This window comes from Cyprinus carpio, chromosome B3 (genome assembly GCF_018340385.1).
Source record: "Cyprinus carpio isolate SPL01 chromosome B3, ASM1834038v1, whole genome shotgun sequence".
Lineage (NCBI taxonomy): Eukaryota > Metazoa > Chordata > Actinopteri > Cypriniformes > Cyprinidae > Cyprinus > Cyprinus carpio.
In genome coordinates, this window is record NC_056599.1 from 13,668,346 (window position 1) to 13,684,798 (window position 16,453).

The window sequence follows — 16,453 nt, forward strand, 5'->3', positions numbered from 1 at the left end:
GCAATACAGAGAAATTTATTAGACCGGCAAGAACATTCTGATCTCTTCACTGGGAGCTAAAAAATACAGCCTATATGGTTGGAGTAGATCTTAGAATTAAAGAGTACAGTCATCTTCTTCCTTCTTTTGACAAAATTATCTCATTCTTGCCTTAAAGGCATTCTAATGAAAAAGTTTCTGCCAGGACATGTTAGACCAGTAGACCAGTCCTGCGTTTTGCTCCAACCCCCCCCCCCTCATAACATGCAGCTGCTGTAGCGTTCCATAACCCTTAAAACCATGATTAGTTTGTTCCTGTGCGATGATTGGGGTTGGAGCTTAACGCTGCAGGACCCAGCATCTCTCCAGGATTGACATTGGCCCACCCCCTGTGGTTATCCTTATTTCTAATGGATATGTAAGGAGTGTTTTTTTTTTTTTGTAACTTATTGTTCATACGAAGGAGTTGATGCATATGCGTGGGCTATTTTAATAGTGAGATATAGACCTATTCTGGAGCAAAAATGGACCTGGTCCAGTAATGGTACACCACCACAAGCCACCAAAAAAACACACTGGGACAGTAAAAAAAATAAAAACAACAAGGCTAAGCTAAGATGTACTTGTACCCTTGTACAGTCCCCTGTCTATAGTGTCTCAACTCTATAAAATTGATATTTTAAGCATTTCTTTTCTCCTAGAATACATCATGGTTGAATAATTAGCTCAACCATTTTAGGACATTTTAGACTTAACTTGTATTATCGGGAAGTTTGTGGCATAGTGGTTAAGAGAGTTTTAACTCCTAACACTAAGGTTGTGGGTTTGAGTCTTGGGCCGGCAATACCACGACTGAGGTGCCCTTGAGCAGGCACCAAAACCCCAACTGCTCCCTGAGTGCCGCAGCATAAATGCCTGGCCCACTGCTCTGGGTGTGTCACGGCTGTGTGTTGTGTTCTCACTGCTGTTTTGTGTGCCTCTCGAAGTCATGCTGTTTGTGTGCACTTTGGATGGGTTAAATGCAGAGCACAAATTCCCTGAGTATGGATCACCATACTTGGCTGTATGTCCATGTCAGTATTGACAGCTTTACAAACTTAAGATCTTTAATAGGATTTTTAATGCTATTTATGCCACCTATGATTAAAATGTGGTTTGACATGGCAAAAAGAGAATTGCTTTGCAACTAAATGTGTCCAAAACAGTATGTATGTTTTTTCTAAGTCAAACAGTATTACTAAAGAGCCGGGGTGAGGCTGCAGGTAGTGTCTCAATATAAATACCCTGGAATACTGATTGATTCTAAACTTGCATTTAAAGCTCAGTTTTAAAAGTTTGTAAGCAGGTAAAGTTCAGTCTCTTTAATTTTAGGTTTACAAGAGATTAAATGTCATTAGAGGCAGCTAGATGTATGTGCATTCTATGGTTTTTTCTTACATGACTTACTGTTAAACAACCTGGTCTTCAGGCAAGTTCAGTGACTCTACACAACTCTAAAAAACCATCTAATAAACATTAGTCAGTATTAGAACAACGGTTTACTGTTCTACAAGAGGTGCATTAAGAGGAGACGTATTAATCCACTTAGATTAAGTAATCTTAGTCTGCTTTTTCTGTTAAAGCTGCATGAGAATGGAACACTAATCCAACAACTATAAGTGATCTAAATATATACAAATTATTTAGGGTTAAATTAAAGAAATGGTTAATTAGTACTCAGCTTTGTCAACATTAGATTTATATATCTGCCGGCTGTCAAGTCAAGTCAAGTCATCTTTATTTATATAGCGCTTTAAACAAAAAAGATTGCGTCAAAGCAACTGAACAACATTAATTAGGAAAACAGTGTGTCAATAATACAAAATGACAGTGAAAGGCAGGGTTCATCATTGAATTCAGTGATGTCATCATGCAGCTCAGTATAGTTTAAATGGTATCTGTGCAATAATTTGCAATCAAGTCAATGATATCGCTGTAAATGAAGTGTCCCCAACTAAGCAAGCCAAAGGCGACAGCGGCAAGGAACCAAAACTCCATCATGTGACAGAATGGAGAAAAAAAACCTTGGGAGAAACCAGGCTCAGTTGGGGGGAAACCAGTTTCTCCTCTGACCAACGAAATCAGCAGTTCAATTCCAGGCTCCAGCAAAGTTAGATTGTGCAGAAGAATCATCTGTTTCCTGTGGTCGTCTGAGACAAGGTCTTTACAGGGGATCTGTCTCTGGGCCTCTAGTCCTGGTCTCCGCTGTCTTTCAGGGCTGTAGAGGTCCTTTCTACGTGCTAATCCACCATCTGGGCTGGATACATACTGGATCCGGGTGACTGCAGTGACCATCTGACTTGGATACAGACTGGATCTGGTGGCCACGGTGACCTCGGAATAAGAGAGAAACAGACTAATATGAGCGTACATGCCATTCTTCTAACGATGTAGCAAGTACATCGGGTGTTATGGGAAGTGTTCCCGGTTCCGGTTTTTTCCTAATTAATGCAGCCTAAAAAATCCTTTAACGGATTTGGATATTAGAAGCGTATTAGTATGTTATGTGTAAGCCAGGTTAAAGAGATGGGTCTTTAATCTAGATATAAACTGCAAGAGTGTGTCTGCCTCCCGAACAATGTTAGGTAGGTTATTCCAGAGTTTGGGCGCTAAATAGGAGAAGGAGCTGCCGCCCGCAGTTGACTTTGATATTCTAGGTATTATCAAATTCCCAGAGAGTTTTGAGAACGGAGCGGACGTGGAGGACTATAATGTAACAAGAGCTCGTTCAAATACTGAGGTGCTAAACCATTCAGGGGCTTTATAAGTAAAAAAGCAAAGATTTTAAAATCTATACGATGTTTGATAGGTAGCCAGTGCAGTGTTGACAGGACCGGGGCTAATATGATCATACTTCCTGGTTCTAGTAAGAACTCTAGCTGCTGCATTTTGGACTAACTGGAGTTTGTTTACTAAGCGTGCAGAACAAACCACCCAATAGAGCATTACAATAGTCTAACCTTGAGGTCATAAACGCATGGATTAACATTTCTGCATTTGACATTGAGAGCATCGGCCGTAATTTAGATATATTTTTGAGATGGAAAAATGCAGTTTTACAAATGCTAGAAAACATGACTTTCAAAGGAAAGGTTGCTATCAAATAGCACACCTAGTTTCCTAACTGATGAAGAAGAATTGACAGAGCAGCCATCAAGGCTTAGACAACGTTCTAGGTCATTACATGCAGAGCTTTTAGGCCCTATAATTAACACCCTCTATTTTTTCAGAATTTAGTAGTAAGAAATTACTCGTGCATCCAGTTTTTTATATCGACTATGCATTCCGTTAGTTTTTCAAATTTGGTATGTTTCGCCAGGCCGCGATGAAATATAGAGCTGAGTATCATCAGCATAACAGTGAAAGCTAACACCGTGTTTTTCCTGATGATATCTCCCAAGGGTAACATGTAAAGCGTGAAGAGTAACGGCCCCTAGTACTGAGCCTTGCGGTACTCCATACTGCACTTGTGAACGATATGATACCTCTTCATTCACTGCTAAACGAATTGATGGCGGTCATATAAGTACGATTTAAACCATGCTTATGCACTTCCATTAATGCCAACAAGTGTTTCTAGTCTATGCAAAAGAATAGTGTGGTCAATAGTGTCGAACGCAGCACTAAGATCCAATAGCACTAATAGAGAGATACAACCACGATCAGATGATAAGAGCAGGTCATTTGTAACTCTAAGGAGAGCAGTCCTCAGTACTATGATACGGTCTAAATCCTGACTGGAAATCCTCACAGATGCCATTTTTCTCTAAGAAGGAATATAATTGTGAGGATACTACCTTTTCTAGTATCTTTGAAAGAAAAGGAGATTCGAGATCGGTCTATAATTAACTAGTTCTTTGGGGTCAAGTTGTGGTTTTTTGATGAGAGGCTTAATAACAGCCAGTTTGAAGGATTTTGGGACATACCCTAATAACAATGAGGAATTAATAATAGTCAGAAGAGGATCTATGACTTCTGGAAGCACCTCTTTTACGAGCTTAGATGGAATAGGGTCTAACATACATGTTGTTGGTTTAGATGATGAACAAATTTATACAATTCTTCCTCTCCTATAGTAGAAAATGAGTGGAACTGTTCCTCAGGGGATCTATAGTGCACTGTCTGATGATGTGATACTGTAGCTGATGGCTGCATGGTTACAATTTTATCTCTAATAGTATCGACTTTAGAAGTAAAGTAGTTCATAAAGTTCATTACTGCTGTGATGTTGAGAAATGTCAACACTTGTTGATAAGCTTTATTTTTCGTTAATTTAGCCACTGTATTGAAAAAAAACCTGGGGTTATGTTTGTTTTCTTCTAAAAGAGACGAAAAGTAATCAGATTTAGCAGTTTTTAATGCTTTTCTGTAGATAGGTTACTTTCCCTCCAAGCAATACGAAATACTTCTAGTTTTGTGTTTTCCTCCAGCTGCGCTCCATTTTCCGGGGCTGCTCTCTTTAGGGTGCGAGTGTGCTCATTACACCACGGTGTCAGACTGTTTTCCCAGTTTTAGCTATAGCGTAAAGGAGCACTGTATTTAAAATGCTAGAAAAGAGAGAGTCCATAGTTTCTGTTACATCATCAAGTGGTGTTCTGAGGTTTTGGATATGCTAAGGAATTGGGATACCATCAGGAAGATTACTTACAAAGCAGTCTTTTGTGGTAGAAGTGATGGGTTCTACCATACTTGTAACAAGAAGTGGAATTTACAGTTTTAGCTATATGAAGTTTGCACAAAACTAAATAATGATCTGAGATATCATCGCTTGGCTGCATAATTTCAACACCATCAACATCAATTCCATGTGACAGTATTAAATCTAGAGTATGATTTCGACAATGGGTAGGTCCTGAGACGTGTTGTCTAACCCCAATAGAGTTCAGAATGTCTATAAATGCTGATCCCAATGCATCTTTTCATTATCAACATGGATATTAAAATCACCAACAATTAAAACTTTATCTGCAGCCAGCACTAACTCGGATGTAAAATCAGCAAACTCTTTAATAAAGTCTGTATGGTGCCATGGTGGCCTGTATACAGTAGCCAGTACAAACATCACAGGGGATTTATCATAAACATTTGTTTCTCTGGATAATGTTATATTAAGCACCAATACTTCAAACGAGTTATACTTGAAGCCTGCCCTCTGAGAAATCCTGAAAAACATTGTTATAAATTGAAGCAACACCTCCCCCTTTACCTTTTGGACGTGGCTCATGTTTATAACAGTAATCTTGGGGTGTAGACTCATTTAAAATAAGGTAATCATCAGGTTTTTAGCCCAGGTTTCTGTCAAACAGAGTGCATCTAGATTATGATCAGTGATCATATTATTTACAAAAAGTGCTTTCGTAGAAAGGGACCTGATATTCAATAACCCAAGCTTTATCATTTGTTTATCCGTATTGCATCTGTTTTTTATTTGTTGAACCTCAATTAAATTGTTGCTCTTAAATTGGTTTGGACGTTTTTTGTATTTTTCTAGCCCGGGGAACAGACACAGTCTCCATAGTGTGATATCTAGGTGAAAGAGTCTCTATGTGCTGAGAATTAACTGACTCCTGTGACTGGAGGCGGCTAGCAGACGGTCGGTTTAGCCAGTCTGTCTGCTTCCTGACCTGGGCCCCAGGTCAGGAAGCAGACTATTGTTTGTAGTGTACTATTGTTTGTATTTGTTTCTATTGGTTTTTATTTTATTTTTTTTAAATTGTGTTATGTATTTGTTTTTATTTTTGTTTTATTCTATTGATTTAATTCTGGTACATTTACAGAAATGTTTTATTAATGTACAATGTCCCTGTTAACTAAACAAATAAAATAAAATAAATACATTTACCATTTTTTTTTTGGCTTAGGAATGCAAACATCCAGGGTCAGGTGAAACTGCTGAAACCTGGCTGTGTTTTTTTTCTGATGGATGAGATGGTGGGGTCAGAGGCCTTCCATTTCCCCCCTGTTTGCATTGCTTCACTACCTGATGATGAACCATGGCAAGATTGTAGTTCTATTGAGCTTACCCAGAAGGCAGACATGAGGGGAGGGGGCAGGGATAGAGGAGCTGCAACCAAATCAGATCCTCTTCTTAAAATACTGAAGAAAGACATGTCATGCTTGAAGGAGTGGGATGAAAGGAGAGATGCAGAACATTGTGATAGACTCTTTAATTTACTCGAAAAAATGTATTGATAAAATGTAACAAATATTTATAATATTAATACTAATAACAATATTTACTTACAAATGTTACAAATATTAAAAAGATAATTCTATTGTCAACATTGACTAAATGTATAAATGAATAAATTCTAGATGCCTAAACACATTAATTAATGAATAAATATCTTTGGTTACACATTAACAAAAATAAAAGATAAAAAAGTGAAAAAGATGCCATGTATTGTGTGAGGTCTTATGCTGACTTCCTAGTAAGCCTAAGAAAGAAAAAACAGTATACTGGTGTTAAGGATTTTAAAAATTCAATGAAAAGTTAATCAGTTTGGAATTAATGTACTATATTAATTAATAGTATATTAATGTAAGTATCAGTTCATATCAAAATCAGTTTTTCCACTTACTTTTTTTAAATTAGGATGAATTATGTAGTCACGGTCCTATATATGTGTGTGTGTGTGTGTGTGTGTGTGTGTGTGTGTGTGTGTAATAAATATGAAGAAACTGCCTTGCACTTATTTTCACACTTTACATATTCAGTTTCACTATGGTGTATGGTTTAGAAATTTATAAATAAAAATATTCAGTTTTTAAGACCTTTTTCTTAAGTTTCCCTCTTATGGGAAAAATGTACTCTTCGCCTTTACTGATTATTCTAACCAAGAGGGACAGTACTTTTACTTGATTAATTTACCTATACTTTTGACCAAATTTCACATTCATAAGAGTAAATTTACCAATAAGAAACCCAATTTTTATGGTTTTGTTTGACCCTGAAATATGTATTTAGCAGTATCAGAATCTCTTGAATAAGAACAGCTTTGAGAACTTTTAAAGTTTGTGAACTTTATAATATTTTTGTTTGATTTTTATATATATGTATACATGTATGTATATATATCTTGTATATGTGTTTTGATTACTTTAACACAGTGCTTCCCAAACCTGGCCTGGAGGCCCCCCTGCCCTGCACCTTTTGGATGTCTCTTTTATCTAACACACCTGAATCCACTCATCACCTCATTAGTAGAGACTGCAAGAACTAAATTGGGTGTGTCTGATTAGGGAGACATACAAAATGTGCAGGGCAGGGGGGGCCTATCTTTTTATTTTTTATTTTCCTATTTATATAATATATTATATTATATTCTATATATAGATATATATCTATATTTATTTATTATATTTCTTGATAAAGATATTGTATGTGATTGCTGTAAAGCACATTGTCAACTGTTGTTGTGTTTAGTTGTGCTATAGAAATAAAATTAGGGTGACCAAACATGCCATTTTCCCAGGACCACGTCTGGCCAGGATTTCTACATTGCCTAAAATATCCAAGTTTTGGCTTTGGTTTCATGTTTTTCATACTTAATGAAGGTAATGAACGTTTGACCAATAACAATGCAGACAGTGTAACGTAATCGCCCAATGGTGGTGCGTGACAAGGTGGGATCTACACGAGAAAAGTCAAGCGATGCAAATACAGGTGCTGGTCATATACCTAGAATATCATCAAAAAGTTGATTTATTTCACTAATTCCATTCAAAAAGTGAAACTGTATATTATATTCATTCTTTACACACAAGACTGATATATTTCAAATGTTATTTGCTTTTAATTTTGATGATTAAACTGACAACTAAGGAAAATCCCAAATTCAGTATCTGAAAATTAGATATTACTTAAGACCAATACAAAGAAAGGATTTTTAGAAATCTTGGCCAACTGAAAAGTATGAACATGAAAACGTATGAGCATGTACAGCACTCAATACTTAGTTGGGGCTCCTTTTGCCTGAATTACTGCAGCAGTGTGGCGTGGCATGGAGTCGATCAGTCTGTGGCCAGTGTTCAGGTGTTATGAGAGCCCAGGTTGCTCTGATAGTGGCTTTCAGTCTTCTGCATTTTGGGTCTGGCATATGCATCTTCCTCTTCAACAATACCCCATAGATTTTCTATGGGGTTAAGGTCAGGCGAGTTTGCTGGCCAATTAAGGGAGAACAGGGATACCATGGTCCTTAAACCAGGTGCTGGTAGCTTTGGCACTGTGTGCAGGTGTCAAGTCCGTTGGAAAAGGAAATCTGAATCTCCATACAGTTGGTCAGCCGCAGGAAGCATGAAGTGCTCTAAAACTTCCTTGTATACAGCTGCATTGACCTTGGACCTCAGAAAACACAGTGAACCAACACCAGCAGATGACATCCCCAAACCATCACTGACTGTGGAAACTTTACACTGGACACAAGCGATGTGGATTATGTGTCTCTCCTCTCTTCCTCCAGACTCTGGGACCCGATTTTCAAGGAAATGCAAAATTTACTCTCATCAGAGGACATAACTTTGACCACTCAGCAGCAGTCCAGTCCTTTTTGTCTTTTAGCCCCAGGTGAGACGCTTCTGACGCTGTCTGTTGTTCAATGCGACAGCTGAAAAACCCATGCCTTGCATTCATCTGTGCGTTTGTGGTTCTTTGAAGCACTGACTCCAGCTGCAGTCACTCTTTGTGAATCTCCACCACATTTGAGACATTGAATGGACTTTTGTTTCACAATCCTCTCCAGGGTACGGTTATCCCTATTGCTTGTACACTTTTTTCTACCATATCTTTTCCTGCCTTCGCATCTCTATTAATGTGCTTGGACACAGAGCTCTGTGAACAGCCAGCCTCTTCTTGCAATTTGACCTTTGTGTATTGCATCCTTGTCCAAGGTTGCAATGGTGTCTTTTGGACAAACTGTCAAGTCAGCAGTCTTCCCACATAATTGTGTAGCCTACACAAACTAGAATGAGAGAACCATTTAAAGGCCTTTGCAGCGTGTTTGGAGTTATTAGCTGATTAGAGTGTGGCCACCAGGTGTCTTCAATACTGAACCTTTTCACAATATTCTCTGAGATACTGAATATTTGGGAGTTTCCTTAGTTGTCAGTATAATCATCAAAATTAAAAGAAATAGTCATTTGAATATATCAGTCTGTGTGTAATGCATGAATCTAATATACAAGTTCAACTTTTTGAATGGAATTAGTGAAATAAATTAACCTTTTGATGAGTATTCTAATTATATGACCGGCACCTGTACGTTGTACAATATAGTGTTCGGCTTGAAGCAACACTGAGCATACTGATCGGTGTATGTTTTCAAAAGTAATGTCTACCGTAGAGATAGATTCAAAAAGGATTGTTTGAGCTTGAGGCCTTGCCTCGCATGAAATGGAGGCCGAGAGAAAGCGGCGGCTTGCCGTAAGGGGAGGGGTCAAAAAAGACCTTTGAAGTCGGATCACTCCTTTGAAATCTCGCTGTTTTGCTCGCACGAGGAGGAGATCGCGTTCGTGTTATGTTATCGCAGAACGACGTGAATGTAAATCGAAATACCACTTTCGTGGCTTCCTGGTGCATCATTCCTTTGTTCTGCGGAACCACAAAGGAGGAAAGGTTACGCCGCTGTTTCAAACACAGCAGGGATTCTGCCACCAGTTTTTATCGTCCCATTGGAGGCCATTGTTCCCATAATATGCAAGTCAAGGTTGTTTGATACCAAAAGGCATTCTTCAGATATTTTCTTCCCACTTGTTGCATGCCAGAACCCTGAAACGTTCTCAGTATGTAATCCACACAAAGTCTATGAGGGCACTCGGGGCTAAAAACAGTCCATTACGAAATCGCCGATTGTGTGGGCTGTATATTTTAATGGATACTTGAGTTATTAATTCACCTTCAAACAACTGTAGAAGAAAGTGAAAATTTTAAGGAAAGTAATTACTAATTAAGAGAAAAGTAAACAAAAATAAAGCCTGGTCCTAATTCTTAACTTCACTAGGTGTGTTTGTTTTTGTTGTAGTTCGCAGGTAAATATAAACAAATTAAAGCTGGGTCATTAAATTATTAGAATAACAAAAGAGAAAATGTCTCATGGTGACATTCTCAGCCAAGAGCATGACGGCCGCTCTGCCACACTTTGTCGCTTCACTCACGCTCTTCAGGAGTTATGGGTGACATCAAGGGGGGCAGGGTTTCATTATTTATTGAATCTTCTGGGCGGCCACCCAGTGGCTCGCGGCACCCCCACCTGATGTTAGCATCCATTGGACTGCCCATTCCTTTTGGAGTCACTTTGGACAGCGGGAAGAACTTGTCCACTCTTGGGCGTTTGTACAGACTCCAGTATGTCCATTCATTATTTCTAAAGAAAAACACGCAAAAATGTATAACAGGCCCCAGTAAATTGTATCTTACGTTCTGGCCCCGTAGAAGATCGAAGCAGTTGTTTGTAAAAATAGGCTAACGATTGCTTTCTAAAAATGCGGACTCTCTGTCGCCACAAGTAGTAGAGAAATAACCGTATGGACAGGGAGGAGAAGCTCCGCAGGGCAATCTTTACTGTCTCTGAGGCTTATCGGGGGTTGACGTGGGCATGAATGAAGTCAAGGAGCTAGAAAGCCCATATCTAGTCCGAACAAGCAACGGGGACAAAAATTATTCAACAACGTCGGCAGAGATTTGGGGAGTAGAGTTCACAGATTTGTATACTGGGCCAGAGCATGCGAATTGAAAGACGTACGCAATTGTAAGATGGTTTGCGTAACGTGACAATTTACGTCATAAAGCTGAGTTTGAGTCTGACACGGAGTTGACGCTACGGCCCCCATGGAGTGCGTGGGATTCGCTAGATGACTTCCACTTGTCTCCGTTGAATCCACAGAGTCGGCTGGTCCATTTCTTGTTTTTTTTTTTTTTTTTTTTGTTATTGATGCATTTGTGCACAAACAACGGGTAGCCATGTACAGGGCATATCATGTATAACAAAAATATTTTCCATGCCCTCAACAAAAAAAGAACTAGAAACACACACACACAAAAAATTATAATAATAATAAAAAAAAAGGCTGAGAGGGTACATAAGCGTCATTTTACAAACAGATCTACATTATGATATATAACAGTTCCCCTAGGATATTACAATGTAATTTAAGTACAGAAAATATACTTTCAGGTCAGCCCCATTCATTACATTTTATTTTTTATATTAAGTGAAAATGTTAAAGAAGGAGCATATATTAATTGTTTTAAATTGCTTTCCTATTTTTAGATTTAGACATGCATCTATGTACATTTTAATCTCCTTTTCAAGACACCATAAAAGAGGTTTGCCTTTTGTAGACTTGCATTTATGAATGTGAAATTTACATAACAAATTAAAATAAAAATTTATAATAAAACCAAAAGCGTCCTTTAACAGAGCGATCCTTATATAACAAAACCCATAAATCACATGTTTTATAAGATAAAGAAACATGTTCTTAAAATAATTATCAGCAATGAAACCCTCCACATTATTCCAAACATATTGGGTGGTAAATTGGCAATACCAAAAACAAATGTGAAATTGTTTCAGTGGAGCATTCACAAAAAAGAACATTTTGAATCAATTATTAATTTTATCATTTTTGTAAGAATACCTTTGTGGGGATAAACTCTATGAATTAATTTAATATGAGATTTTCTTTAACCTTATTTGTATATGGAGGAATTTTTGAAGGTAATGCTTAATGCCAAACCTTAGTCCAATTACATTATTAAAGAAAAACTGTTCCAGTAGGAAATAACCATAAGGCATAGAGATACTATCTCTTTAAAAATAAAGGATCTACTTTATAATTGTTAGGCTTGACCCAGAGAAACAGCAGTAGTGCCGACAGAGGTTAGGTTCAAGGTCTAGGAGGCCAGACAGATAGTGTGGATGTATATACACTGCTTTTGAACAGCATCCATACTACTTGCAGGTTAGGCCTTTAGTATGAGCACCCCCTGAATTCTCTTAATGTAAATAGGTATTTGTATCTTGAAATAAAGTCTGCAAACGAAACATAAATTCCCGCCCTTCAATTATTAACTAGCTGATTCACTCACAAAAATCCATTACTAAACCCACTTATGAAAAAATAAAACATGCTTTCTAGATACCAAAAGATTAGCATTATTCCAAACAAAAAACTATGAGGGGAGAAAATTGTGTTTATAGATCAGATTCCAGGCAAGCAAGTACTTGTTGAATAAAATTTAGAAAGTTGACTGGAAGTTTTTTCAATTTACTTAATTACACATAAAGAAATTCTAAGCCAACCCACCTGAGAAAAAATAAACGAGGCATTATATTTCCAAATAGCTGAAGAGTTTTTAAGATCTTGTCTTATCCAAATTTATTTGAACGTTTACTGTTTAGAGAGCTAAAATCACCTAAAATTCAACCCACCTTTATCATATGTGACTAAGTATTACTGATTTTTTCATATAGTGTATTTGTTTTTTTTCCACAGGAATTTTGTCAACATACTGTCAATTAGTTTAGCATGTGTGTTGTCAACAGAGATTGATTAGAGCGGCATACGATAATACCGAGAAAAAAGCCCTCTGCTTTAGTAAGCAGAACTCTGCCTTTGAGTGATAACATTCTTCTTTGCAACCAAATGGTTTCATACCTTACGCTGTATTTTCACTAATGGAAGAAAATTGGAAGGGCATCTATTTTATCATCTTTGATTATTTTAACTCCCAAATAAGTAATACTCTCTCTCTCACCGGAATATTCACAATTAAAAGGGGACTTCCAAACCAATGACCAACGGGGAGTAACTCACATTTGTTAATGTTAAGGCGAAGGCCCGAGGCTTTGGAAAAGGGCTCAAGAGTCTCTAATGCTACCACAAACCTGAGGAAGCATCCTTCTTAATACAAAACGGTATCCTCAGCTAAAAAATTGACTTATTACCACTTCCGTGTCATCCAACAGTTATTCCTTTAAGGCCTTCTATGATCTGCACATTTGGCGTTCGGTCGCATCCCGACACCGATCAGGGAGGGAGCTTGGGCCTCCTGCGACTCCCCCGTCGGGCACATCCGGAGCGGTTCCCCTGCTGAGTTGCTTGCGTCGAGCTATTGCAATTTGTATAGAACATTTTAATAGATCAACAAAAAGAAGTCACCAAAATCCCACCTTCTGCCGAAGAGTCTGTAACAAAAATTCATGCTCCAGGGAATCAAAAGCTTTATAATAGTCTAAGAAGAGAATAAAATTATCATTCGAGAGAAAGTCAGCGTAATCTAGAATGTCTAAAACCAGACGTATATTATTAAAAGATGTGTCTTTTTTGTAGAACCGCCAGATTGACATTCATCAATTAAACTATTCAAAAATACATTTTTAATCTTTTTGATAAAACCCAAAGCAATAATTTTATAATCGTTATTTAGCAACGTAATTGGCCGCCAATTATCAATTAACAAGTGATCTTTATTTGGTTTTGAAATTAAAGTTATAAGTCCTTGACACAAAGTCGGAGGAAGCAGGGCTCTTTCTATACTCTCTTTGAAAACTTCGAGCAAAAAAGGGGGGGATAAAAGTTTGCTAAAAGCTTTATAGAACTCAGCCGTCCAACCCATCTGTTCCCGGAGACTTATTATTTTTCAAAGAATTAATTGCATCAATAATTTCTTGTAAACTAAGAGGGGCTTCACATATATTGGACTCTTCATTATTAATCTGCTTCATATTATGTAAGGACTCTAAAAAATCAGATGTAGATTGTTGACAGAAATTCTAAGCATACAAATTACTATAAAATTCAGAACAAAAATTTGCAATAATCTTAGGGTCCTCCACAATATTATCTTTAATCCTCAATTTTTCAATATGATTATTTCTAGCTTGTTGCCTCTCAAGTCTAAAAAAATAAGCAGAACTCTTTTCGCCCTCTTCAAGCCACTTCCTGCGCGACCTAACAAACGCTCCTTCAGCCTTTTGTCTGTAAATCTCCTCTAGTTTGAGCTTCTGTTCAATAAATTCTGCTTTATCAAATTCTGATAGTTCTTCTACTCTTTTGTATAATAAAGGTAGATATTTTAAATAAAATGTTATCCTCTTTTCAGCTTTCCTCTTTTTTGCAAAACTCACTGCAGTACCTCCTAAAAAAAATTCCTACTTCAAATTTGAGAAGTTCCCAATTGCTACAATATTTTTTTTCAATTTTTGCTTTATTCCAATAAGTCAAAATAATTTTTTCTATGGCAGTGATTACTTCTTTATGTTGAAGTACTGTTTTATTTAATTTCCAGTATCCAGACTTTTGAATTAAATTTACAGAAGAACTAAAGGGGATACTTATTGAAATAGCCTTGTGATCCGAGAATGGAGATGGTAATATATCAGTAACAATATTAACTATATCCTTAGATGTAAGCCACAATCAATCCTGGACTGACTAGATAAAGAATTATTACTCCAAGTAAAGCATTGTTGTGATGGGTGAGATTTTCTCCATGTATCAATTAAGGAAAATTTCTCCATAAATGTAGTTACATAATCTGGACTTATATTTCCAGCCTGAGGAGGCCACCTATCTAACCTGCTGTCCAGGACGACACTGAAATCACCTCCAAAGATCAGATAAGAATTAGGATATTTGGCTAACATACGTGAGCTCACCCGATCACCTAATCTGTCAAAAAGGCATTATTTTCTTTTTTGTAAGTTGAAACCATATACATTAAGAACAATACAGGTTGAATTTAAAATTACAAGGGACAAGTAAAATATAATGTCCAGACATTATCACACACTCAGAGCTTATTGTATTTTTCCCTTTAAAGCGCATCTTTCAAGATACAAACCCCAGCAGAAGTGAGTAGTTCCGTGAGCTAACCATAAATCTAGTCCCCATTGTAACCTCCAAAAATGTACATCTTGACTATCCGAATGGCACTCTTGCAAAAAAAACAAAAATCTGTATTAAAAGCGCTTCAAATACAAAAAAAAATGGCTTTCCTCTTAACAAGTCTAAATGCGAACTTCTTACAAGTAAGAGAAATACTCGATAAATCCATATAAAACCAAAAATCCCCATATAAAATAATACACAGATAAACCCAGAATGTATCCATTTCTTTTACTGTCTCATGGTGGAGAGCAACTGCGCTTCGACTGCTCAATGCGATTACAGCTGCCTCGCCATCGCGAGAGTTTTTTGGCACACGTCAGCATGACATCAGAGCAAGGCGGATCAACCGGACACTTTTCTAACCGGTGTTCTGTCGATTTGTCCTTAATGATGTCAGGATTTTCCTACCTCCCATTAAAACAGTAGAGTACAATTTGACAACGAAAATGCTGTCGATAAAATTATGGTTTATTAACATCTACACATATCATAACCCTAAACCGACCCTTAGGAGTAAATGCAAATACAGTAATTATGTGTTATATTCGCGGGGTTGAAGCTAGAAGGGGATACATTTACAGGAAACCAAATAATAAATATATTTTTCTACCTATTAGATTGTGTTTTATTAAAGTCTATACTCAATTCTAACCCTAAACCTACCCCTACAGTGATGCAGATACATTAAATATTGTTGTTTAGCATTGAGAAAAGGACGAATATTGCTGTGCGCATCTGCGCAGTAAAAACACCGTAGGGAAAACTGAACCGTGTTGAGGATAAAATGCAGGACACCTGTTTGCATTTCGCGATGTCCCGGTGATCGGTTTGCGCCGATTTTGCTCATCTCAAACGAGCTAAAAGCACAAGAAAGCCGTCTGGTCTCAGAGTCTCACGGTACTTTGTCATCCGACAATTGGGTCTGCGCAGCGCAAACAAAGCCAAAAACGCGGGATATTTTCGGCAATATAGAAATCTTGGCCAGGGGATGCGTTCTGGGAAATGGCACGTTTGGTAACACTAAAATTAAAATTGACATTGAAATTAATGTTCTTTGAATTAAAAAAAAAAAGTTTTAGTGGAATAGCAGGAATTAAGGCTTTATATTATTACAATTATTATTATTATTATTTATTATTGTATTATTATATTAATATATATTTTATTCATTCGCTTAAGAAGGTGTATATTAGAAAGGTCCGTAACTTCACCAGCGCGACCTTTCAAAAGCCTCTCGTTTTAATGTATTTATTTATATTTATTTATTCAATTAAATATGGTGAATCAAAGAAGCAATAAACGTGAAATAAAATAGTCCGTAAATTAAATCTTATTCCAGGAATTTGTTAACCTTTTCTTGAGATTTTAAACTCGTTCTTTTAGCAAACATCCAGTTCCATGTAACTTTGGAACTACAATAAGAAGCGCAGCTTGATTTACGTCATAGAACAGGTATGCTTGCTGATAATACGAGGATGTTGGCTGAGCAGAAACACGATTCAGAAATGATAAGTAGAGACCACAGAAACAGACGGTAGTTCAC